Below are 11,493 nucleotides of genomic sequence, written 5' to 3'. Positions count from 1 at the left end.
AGGTGTTTTGTGGGCAGGAATGTGGAATTTCTTTCCAGAGTGCCAGTGATAACTTGCCGACTAATTGTGATCTGTAATATCTATTAACTAATGCTAGCAGATGGAAATCCCAATCGCAGGTGAGAATCACCAATGTAACAAGTCTATATTCAGGACAAGAATTGACCTCGGGCAAGACAGGTCAAAGGCCCATGTGTTACAAATTGTCATGTGTGTGCTGTCCTCGAATGGACTTCAAACTGGGAGTCCCGTCTGTCAGAATTAATTGGTGGATGTTAAATATACCATGGTGTCCTTCGCAAAGAGAAGGCGAGCTATCGCTAACACCATGAACAAATTCCAAATTCCTGTTTGAACTACTGCTGGGAAGGCAATGGCAATCCCCCTGGTATCCATCTAGTGTAAAACTCTTGCAAAGAAACTACTTTGGCAGCACCGACGCTCCCTGAAGAGTATGGTACATCAAAAGCAAAAGAGATTATTATGAGCCTTAATATGTCCTTTTAGTTGTTTTTATGGGGTGACAGGTTCGCCTTGAGGTACGCACACTCACCTCGATGCTGTCTAGCCTGGGTGTGAATCCCTACCCAGCTATAAACTCATACGGGTGTTTCACAGGCAGGGTGAGTCATCAATGTGTGTGCCATCCCTCGGATGGACGTTAAACTGGGATGCCCGTCTGCTGGCATTAATTGGTGGCCGGCGCCATGGGCAAAATCCAAATTCCTGCCCGAACCAGCAGAGGGCATTGCACCAGCGGCACAGCTGCATCCTCTGCCAATGATGCTACCCAGCAGGTTTGTGCTGCATACGAACGAATAATAATAATAATAATGCATTTATTTTATATAGCGCTTTTCAGGGAGCCCAAAGACGCTTTGACAGAGTGCAAAACATAATGCATAGCAAAACATAAAAACAATTGCAAAAAACAAGAATCAATAGGGAAATATTCAAAGCAAAAAGGAGGGAGAAGGAGAAGAGATAGTCAGGGGTTAAATGCTGTGGGTTAAATGTTGAATGCAGTGTTGAACAGGTGGGTCTTGAGTGATGTTTTGAATGTGGTGAGTGAGGAGGAGTCTCTGATGGTGTGAGGTAGTGTGTTCCAGAGGGTGGGAGCAGCGATGGAGAAGGCCCTGTCCCCCCAGGATCTGAATTTGGTCCGGATGGGGGGGTGGGGGGGTCAGGAGGTTGGTACCAGCAGAGCGGAGGTTGCGGTTGGGAGTGTGTCTGGAGAGGAGGTCAGCCAGGTAGGATGGGGCCAGGTTATGGAGGGCTTTGTAGGTCAAGAAGTTGTTTTTATTACCCCGTGCTCGCGAAGCGAAATGTGGGATTAAGCAATCGGGCGCGTACATACATACGTGTCTGCATTTTGTTACGAGCGTATGCAGAAAATCGTTCGACAGAGGGAATTCAAACTTTACCACATGTTACATGACCATCATTTGATACAGCGCATATTGTGCGGACATCAAACACCGTTCAATGGAGGAAATTGAAACTTTACCACATGTAATGACCATTTGATATGGCGCATATTGTGCGGACATCAAAAACCGTTCAATGGAGAAAATTGAAACTTTACCACATGTTATGACCATTTGATATGGCGCATATTGTGCGGACATCAAAAACCGTTCAATGGAGGAAATTGAAACTTTACCACATGTTATGACCATTTGATATGGCGCATATTGTGCGGACATCAAAAACCGTTCAATGAAGGAAATTGAAACTTTACCACATGTTACATGACCATTTGACACAGCGCATATTGTGCGGACATCAAACACCGTTCAATGGAGGAAATTGAAACTTTACCACATGTTATATGACCATTTGATATGGTGCATATTGTGCGGACATCCAAAACCGTTCAATGGAGGAAATTGAAACTTTACCACATGTTATATGATCATTTGATATGGTGCATATTGTGCGGACATCAAAAACCGTTCAATGGAGGAAATTAAAACTATACCACATGTTATGACCATTTGATATGGTGCATATTGTGCGGACATCAAAAACCGTTCAATGGAGGAAATTGGAACTTTACCACATGTTATGACCATTTGATATGGCGCATATTGTGCGGACATCAAAAACCATTCAATGGAGGAAATTCAAACTTTACCACATGTTATATGACCATTTGATATGGCGCATATTGTGCGGACATCAAAAACCTTGCAGTGCATCCAACTTCATACTCGTCTTCGATCCCGCTCACGCACTCGTCCAGTAGCGAAAAGTTCGTGAAGTTGTCGTTCTCTGTTCGTCGCCTCCACAACGGTGACTTCTTTCGGAAAGCGCTCAGCTTTTCTTCAGATTCGATGACATTCACTCCACCGCCCTGCATCTGGCAATTGAGATGATTGAGTGCGTCGAAGATGTCAGCCAAGTCCGCCAAGGTGAGGATGAACTCTGACTCTGGGAAGTGCGTTGCATGGCAATGCTGGTGTTCTCGCAAAAACACGGCTCACAACCTTCCCTCGTGATAACCATCGAACGTTAGAGTGGTAGAGAATGACTTCGAATTCAGAGCCGATTTCATTGCACAGCTCTTTGAAGATGCGATGATTCAGAGCACGGCTTCGCACGTAATTCACAGTTTCAACGACGATTTTCAGAACATTGGCCAGTTTTGGAGGCAGGGTTTTTGATGCCAGCACGTGTCTGTGCAGGACGCAGTGCATGACGATGTGTGGTGCATCGGCCTTCACCAGCGCTCCAAAACCGGAGTTGCATCCCAGCCTGGCTGGAGCTCCGTCCGAGCAAACGGCAGACACCATGTTCCACGAGAGGCCGTTGCTTCTGAAGAAGTCGCCCACAAGCTTCTTCATGTCAGCTGCCTTCGTCGTTGTTGTGAGAGGCTTGCAGAACAGAAAGTCTTCCTTGATCTCGTCTCCTTTGACATAACGCACAAATAAGATGAGCTGGCTCAAATTCGAAACGTCGGTGGTCTCGTCGAGTTGAAGGCTGAATTTCGTCGGGCTCACGATTAAATCTGCAACTACCTGGGTGAGGATGTCGTCGCTCATGTCGTCAATTCTGCATCTGATGGTGTCATTTGAGAGTGGAACGAGAGACAACTTGTTTTCAGCAGCTTTTCCCAGCATGATGTTGGCCATCTTCAACGCGGCCGGTTTGATGAGTGTCTCGCCAACGTAGTGCGGTTTGCCCTGCTTTGCGATCAGGTACGCAACTTCATACGACGCGGTGAGGATCGGTTTGTCAATTCGAACGAAGCCGAGAGTGGGCAAGGTAGCACTTGCGTCGAATCGGACTCTCTTCAATTTGAATTCATCCAGCGTTGCGTCTTTGTACTGCCCCTCGCCGTGCAGTTTTTTTTGAAGTGTTCCCGTAGTTTTGCTGGTGCTAGGCTGGAGTTGCTCAACTTGACATTGCAAAGCATGCATTGAGGACGCTGACTTCCGTCCTGTTCCGTCAAACACGTGAACCCGTGCCGCACGTAATCCTCCGACCACTTCCTTTTTTTGCTCGACATACTGCAAAAATAAATAAATAAAAGTAACAAACTGATCTTAATTGAGTTCGGGCAAATTATTATATGACAAAAATAAAAAAAGGAACATGCTTAAATATAATCAGTACGCCTCTGAAAACTGAGAAATTTTAACAAAGAAAACATAACTTAAAGTTACGATGACGGGATTTATTATCTACTCAACTCTATGTCACCTCAAATCCCATTATAATATTACATAGAAAACTGCGAATTGTTAGTTTTGAATTGCGACCAAAGGAGTTATATCACCTCCACCTAATTTTCTGAGTAATTCAATCATATTTTATCATCACCATCCACTTTTGACTTTAATATAACTCTGAACCTGCCCTGCATATCCACAAACATTTCCAACTTACTTTTCAATTAAGCAGTAACTCCAAAGTAAGGCGCGACCAATGACGCACAGCACATGGCAAGCTAATCGAGGCTATTCACTGGAATTTCCGAACACCTGCAAAGTCCAAAATCCAGGAAGTAAGTAAGCAAGTAAGCACCATCAACAGAATAATTAGCAAGTTGCTCATTGATTCAACTTACTACAGTCAGTGTGAAACAACTTATCTTAAACACAGACCAGAGAAACCATGAATGGGATGGGAATACAATATTACAAATAGCATTTCCATTCGTTCGTAACATACTGTAACGGTTTTGAGAAGTGTAACAATTTTGGAGGAAGTGTAACGAATGTGAAAACGTTACAATGTGAACGTTACAAAAGTATGGTAACACCCTGGTAATGTAAATAATGGTCGCAGCCGTCCTCCTAGTTAATTCCATGAAACTTACACGCAGGTCACGATATATCTTTTTAAATAGTGTATTTCCTTATTCTATGTAGGTTAAATATGTGTTTCCCACCAGATTGACTTTGCATTGTATCAAACAAAATAAGCGTAGGCCCTTTCAATTCCCAACTCATCTCCGCTCTCAAAAGTTCCTTTCAACAGGGTGCGAGTTGTTTTCAATCCCGCAAACCGCCATTTGCCCATGTGCTAATCTCGGAGAAGAAAGGCGTCTCCACCTCGTCATAGAGGGGAGGAGTGAACCAGAGGGTCGCATGACCAATCAGCACCGCGGTGAGCGACCCGGTGGGCGTGCCCTCGCAGCCGGCGGCTTGATTCCGCCAGAGGTGATAAAAGCGACTGTAAGGGACTGCTTCACCAGATGACCTGGGAGAGGAGCGAAGAGGCAACACCAAGAGGAGCGGTGAGATACGAAACGCTCCAAGCCAAAGAGGAGAGGTACTCGGAAAGGAAACCAGCTTTGGAGGGACGCGCTGAAAGGAGTGAGACGGCTCCACCAGAAGGAGAGGAGCAGGTGTGACCGAGCCAGCGCGTGACGTCTATAGCATCGGCCGCGGATACGCGACGGAGGTTTTTCCCGCCAAAACCGCGAGGAATTGAGAGCTGCTGCCTCCGACCTTGCCTCCCTCTCCAGCAATCCACCTCAAGCCCTACCTGCCTGCAATATCCCCCGCGTGAGTGTGAACGTCGTCTGTCCTACTCGTTGTCTTGGGGTTAAGTAACATGAATAGTTTAAGTTAACAATGTACTGTGTGACTGCTTTTTCCATCCATTGCTGTAAATAATATTGGTCGCTCTTTCTTTTTGCTTGTGTGTGTATAATAAATCTGTTCTTCCTCTGTACTCTGCCTTCCTTCTCTCTTCCTTCTCTTCCGGTCGCTTTAGAGGTTTCCCGATTGAATATCTGTGGTGCGATCTGGTCAACGTCGGGTGAAATCGGGTAAACTGTACGGACGCGGTAATACCAACCGCTCGGTAAAATAACATCCAAAACCGCGTCTGTAACAATTGGTGTCAGGAAGTGAGATCGGACCCGAAGCGCGCTTAACGCGCTCAAAATTACGAGCTGCTAAAAAAAATAAAAAAAATAAATTGTGTTTTAAAAGGAAAACCTGAACTTTGAGATCGCGCCATGGACAATCAAGGCGATCGGATGTCGGTGGGGGAGATAGACGGGTTAGGGGTAACCCAGGACTTAGGGGAAGAAAGGGAGGAGGAGAGCAATGAGGAGGCGGTTGAGGGGGTGTCAGACGCGCAAAATGGTGTCCTCGCGCACGTTGGTGTAGCGGCACCAAATTTTGCCGCGCCCGCGACCGTAGCAGCGCCACCGGTGGATTTGAATCTTTTCCTGATACAAATGAAGGCCCTTATGGAAAAGAATAGTGAGCAAATGAGGGCTCAGAGTGAGCGATTGGAGGGCCAAATGGGGGTAATGGGGAACCGGATGGAGGCTCAGGGTGAGCAATTGGGGGCAATGAGGGGCGACATGGGGGGCAAAATGGGGGCAATGGGGGGCAAAATGGGGGAAATGGGGGAGCGACTAGGGAATCAAATCGGGGAGTTAGACAAGAAATTTGGGAAGTTAGACAATAATTTTGAGGAGTTAGACAAGAAATTTGGGAAGTTAGACAATAATTTTGAGGAGTTAGACAAGAAATTTGGGGGGTTAGACAACGGGATAAAAGAGGTGAAAAATGGGTTAATGGGGTTAGAAAATAGGATGGAGGACAAATTGCGGGAAGTAGGGGAACAATCAGCCAGGGAAATCAAACGAATGGGGAACCAGATAGAGGAGGTGCAAATCGGGTTAGAAAGTAAACTGGATGCTCAGAGGGATGAATTGGGACAGATGAGGGTGGCATCTACAAAAGAGATGGGGGAGATGAAGGAGGAGATACGACGAGGTGTGGGTGAGGAGGTCTCGGGGCTACGCGAGGAGGTAAAGCGAGGCGAAAAGCGTATAGAGAAAGAGGTGAGAAATAATACGGCAAAGTTACAGGGGGGAATAGAAGATCTGACGAAAGGAGTAGAACAGCTGACAGTGGGACAAAAGGAACTAGCGGACCAAGTGGAAAAGAACACTGCAATCATCGGGGGTTTAAAAGCGACGCAAAAGGACATTAAAAATGAATTAATAGCGACACAAAAGGAATGTCAAATGGTACATGAGGGATTGACGAAGAGGTTGGAAGAGGTGACAGAAGTAATGGAGACGAAGGACCGGGAGGTAAGGACGCACATAGAAACGGTTAAAGTAGCGATGGAGGAAGAAATAGAGGGGGCGCACCGGGAGCTGAAGGAGGTAAAGGAAAAATTAGAGGAGGTGGAAGAGGGGGTGAGTGAAATTAAGAAGAGACGGAGGGAAACTAAGAGGGAGATAAAGGAGGAAGTCATGGAATATGTGCAAGGTCGGTGCTCAACTCATAATGTGATGCTCACTAACCAAATAAAGAGTTTGCAGGTGGCAGAGGAGGTGCGACGACGAGGTACGGGGGTGAGTGGCAATGTACATGATGTGAGGAAAGCTTCAGTCGGCTTGGGGATTGGTTTGGATCCGGGTGTTCGTGAAAGGCCGTTGGTGAAGTGTGCGACAAGTCTGGTGTGCGAAAAAAGAGGTGTGCGAGAATGTCCGACCATGGGGTGTGTGAGGAAAAAGTGCACGCCGAGGAGTGAGTGTGCCGTCAAGAGTGAGTTGGTCGAAGCGCGTGTGCGAGGGGGTACATGGAAGCGCGGTGTGGTGAGTGTTACAGAGGAAGTAACGAGAGAGTGTACACCTGTGGTGAGTGTTACAGAGGATGTAACGGGAGAGTGTGCGCGAGAAAGGTGTGTAACGGACAGGTGCATGGGGAAAGAGTGCGCTGTCAAGAGTGAAGGAGAATGCACGCCTGTGGTGAGTGTTACAGAGGATGTAACGGGAGAGTGTGCGCAAGAGTGTGCGCGAGAAAGGTGTGTAACGGACAGGTGCATGGGGAAAGAGTGTGCTGTCGAGAGTAAGGGTGAGTGCGCTGTCAAGAATGGAGGTGAGAGTAGTGAGAGTGACACGGTGCGTGAGTTGGTTGTGACAGGTGAGCGAGGATGTACACCTGGCATGGAAGGATGCACACCTGGAATGGTAGAGCGTGTGTGGGAATGCACACTTGAGTTGGTCGTGAGGCACGTGGTTGGGTGTGCGAGTGAAAGCACACCTGTGATGGTCACAGAGGAGGTGACCGAGGAAGGGGCGCGAAGAGGTGTGTTGGTGAGGTGTGCGAACCACGAATGTGTGCCAAGGTGCTCGGTGGTCAGGTGTGCGACCAAGTCGGTGAGCGGAATGAGTGTACCGAGGTGTGTAAGGAAAGGTACGAGGAGCAGGGGAACAGCTGGAGGTGTGAGCACGAAAGGGGTAGCGTATGCGTGTAAACATCCAGGTGAGGCATCGACGGTAACCGGGTTAGCGGTTAAAGCGACTTATAGCCGAATCGGGCCCTCGGTGCGCGTCGGGCAGCTTCGCGTGCCGCGAGGACCAGCGGGGATCCGAACCACGGCGGGTTCGAAAGAACCGCCGTACGCGATCCACGCTGTGCCTCGCTTGGAACGGCCGCGTCCGGGCTCCACTAGGCGGAGCGGGCAGCCCGATAGGAAGGGTCGTCATGGCGACCACTTTCTATTGAGACGTGCCGGCAGGTCGAGATCGGGACATTGGATGGCTCCACGCCGAGGGAGGGTTACGCACGTCACCTGGAGGAAGGCATGGAGCGGGTCCATGCCTTCGCCCGCCGCCAGCTCCATCTGGCGGGGGCCAAGATGAAGCGTAGGTACGACGACCGGAGCCAGGGGAGTCAATACGCTCCGGGGATGAAGATTTGGTTCTTCAATCCCCGGAGGCGGAAGGGCAGGTGCCCAAAACTCACTTCCCCCTGGCAAGGCCCGGGAGTCGTCGTGTCGCAAATCTGTGACGTGGTCATTAAAATCAAAATGGGGCCACGGGCCCCCCCTCGGATCGTCCATGCCGACCGGATAAGACCTTATGCCGGCGAGCAGGCGCCCTCATGGATCGCCTCGGCTCTAGATGCCGAGGCAGGACCCAGTACCTCTTGCGACGGGGGCTCGTAGCGTCAGAGGACTGGGGGGGGGGGATGATAGTGGGAACGCCCCCATGTGGTGGGATGGCAACTCTGTCATCTCTCACAAAGTGGGGCAAATGCGCACTAGGTTTATGGGGTTGATGGCAGTGAAAACTAGCCAGGGAGGGTTTGGATAATGTGTAGGGCCCTAGAGATGACATTAGGTAACGTTAAGGTTAGTTAGTGACTGATACCTGTAGTGGGGACGCAGGTAGTTTAGTGTGGATGATAATGACGTGGGAGCGCATAGTTTAAAGGGACGACTGGGAAGCGCAAGTTTCAGAGGGGAGTAGTTAGCTGAGATGATGCCGTGTGTGTGAGGATTGAACAGGTGTGATTGAACAGGTGTGATTGCACAGGTGTGCAACTGGACAGGTGTGTGGAGCAGTGTATGAGGGAGTAGTGGTGATTGTGTATTGTGATGACCAAATGGTCCAGGAAGAAAGGAGGGTGCAGGTGGCACCAGGTGTGATTGCACAGGTGTGCAACAACAGGTATGGAGAATGGTTGTGTGGAATAAATGGTATGGAATAAATGGAGTATTGGAATGGATGGTCGTGGAGTGAGTATGGTGGAAATTGTGGAGTGGAGTGGATGGTGCGAAGGTGTGAATGGGGGAAGAGTGGACCCCCATCACGGATACCCGGGGCGGGTAGTGTAAGTGTTAGGTAGAGGGTATAGGTAAATTGTGGTTGGATATTGGCATCTGTGGTGCGAGGTGAAAGAATGGTATTTGGATGGGTGCATTAGTGTTATGGAAATGGCTGGGCGTGTAGCCTGTTAGTGTGTGTAGTTGGTTTGGGCACTCCACCACTGTAAGGATGTCGGCCAGGTGAGGCCGCAGGTGGGCTCTGGGAGCCGGTAGTAGTTGTTGTGGATGGGGCCCGAGGATCCGGAGGACGGACCCGGGTAGCCCAGTGCCAGAGGGCACCAGTGGGGTGATAGAGCCAAAAGGGGTCTTCCCCAGTTAGATAGGTTAGGGTGAGGAGCTAGGTAAGCTCGGGTGGCAACTGCAGTGGTGGAGGTGTGCAGGTGGGTAGACCTGCTGGGAGAGCTACACGTCACAGCCCAGAAATTGTGCGAGGGCACCGGGAGATGAATCGGGGGAGTGAGACCCCAAATTGAGAAGCACCACAGTTTGGTCAATGGGAATTTGGTTTTTAGAACCCATAGTGTAAGTTGGCCAATGGATTGGCAGGGAGAGACCCCGGGTAGTGTAAAGTGTGTTAAAATCATTTAGAGGATAGTTAGGATGAAGGATCTCCTCGCACCATCTGCATCCACTCACCTGAGGTGACAGGTACTCCACACCATGCCATGGTTTGATTATTTTTTATGATGCAAATGTTTGGATTGTGAGACGCATCATGACGTGGGTGTGACATTGTGCGTCATTCCATCTCTCCCTCCTTATGAGGATTGATGACGAATTGGGTGATGGCAAATTTTGAAGTAGAGGGATTGTGGAGACGAATTTGGTATAGGAGAAATATGGGGAAGACGTGACAGTAGTGACGAATGTGTAAATGTGTAGATTTTGTAAATATGGGGTAAGGGCAAGGGGAGAGTAGGTGACAGGGGGGTGACGTACGGTAGGGACGAGCTTTCTCACTTCGCTCTCCGTATGCATTTCGCCTTGCATTGCCTTATTGACGTGTACCCTTGTGACCTTACCCCTCGCTCAATTGTCTTTCTTTTGTCTCCCACATGACCTGTGCGCCATTGGGGGCCGAGGGGAGCGTGCGTGAGGTGGCCATTGTGCGCCCGAGATCCCCAGAACCAGCATGCATTGCGTTGATGTACCACTTTATGGACCGCTGTTCTGCGGCCAAGTACCACTTGATGGACCCCAGGTTCTGGGGCAGGGCACCTCTGTTGGAGACCGGCCATAGTGGCCAGGGAATTTTGCTTGCGGACCTCGGTAAGGTGGCACCTATGCCGAACAGGTGGACCACCCTTAGTTGGCCCCTGAGGCCCTAAATAAAAACGAACACAAGTTGTGCTTTTCTATTAGTTCCAAGTAGGCCGCATGAAGCCAGAAGACGTCGGGAAGAACATCGGCCCAGCAGAGAAAGAGAAAACCACCACCAGTTGTTTTGTTGTGTTTATTATGAACCATGGTGACTGTGCACCGAGTGGTGCTTTGTGGTGCTTTGTGGTGCTTTGTGGTGCTTTTGGGTGCTTTTGGGTGCTTTGGTGGTATTGGTACTGGTGCATCGATGCAATGCGTGCTGTCTCCTCCCTCCCAACAGGAATTTCTTTTTCTTGTTCCCTAAAAAGAAAAAAAAACACAGGTCCTGGGTTGCGTTGTAAATAAGAAATCACGTCATTGTAAATAATGCTCCCCACCGTAAATGTATAGTTTGAGAATAATTCCGTAATTCGGTTAGCTGTGGGCTTGAGTCTGTTAGACAGGGTGCAATGCAATAGGGGGACATACTTATTTGTGTTTTAAAATTGTCACACTCAGGGTCAGGTTAATTGTAGAGGGAATTACACCTACGTGTCACACTAAGTTAAAGTTTAGTAGGCCCGAGCACGGGCCTGAAGAAAGGAGGGTGCAGTGTAACGGTTTTGAGAAGTGTAACAATTTTGGAGGAAGTGTAACGAATGTGAAAACGTTACAATGTGAACGTTACAAAAGTATGGTAACACCCTGGTAATGTAAATAATGGTCGCAGCCGTCCTCCTAGTTAATTCCATGAAACTTACACGCAGGTCACGATATATCTTTTTAAATAGTGTATTTCCTTATTCTATGTAGGTTAAATATGTGTTTCCCACTAGATTGACTTTGCATTGTATCAAACAAAATAAGCGTAGGCCCTTTCAATTCCCAAATCATCTCCGCTCTCAAAAGTTCCTTTCAACAGGGTGCGAGTTGTTTTCAATCCCGCAAACCGCCATTTGCCCATGTGCTAATCTCGGAGAAGAAAGGCGTCTCCACCTCGTCATAGAGGGGAGGAGTGAGCCAGAGGGTCGCATGACCAATCAGCACCGCGGTGAGCGACCCGGTGGGCGTGCCCTCGCAGCCGGCGGCTTGATTCCG

Source organism: Myxine glutinosa, chromosome 1, assembly GCF_964187855.1.
Source record: "Myxine glutinosa chromosome 1, kmMyxGlut1.1, whole genome shotgun sequence".
Taxonomy (NCBI): domain Eukaryota; kingdom Metazoa; phylum Chordata; class Myxini; order Myxiniformes; family Myxinidae; genus Myxine; species Myxine glutinosa.
Note: the sequence above shows the minus strand (reverse complement) of the source record.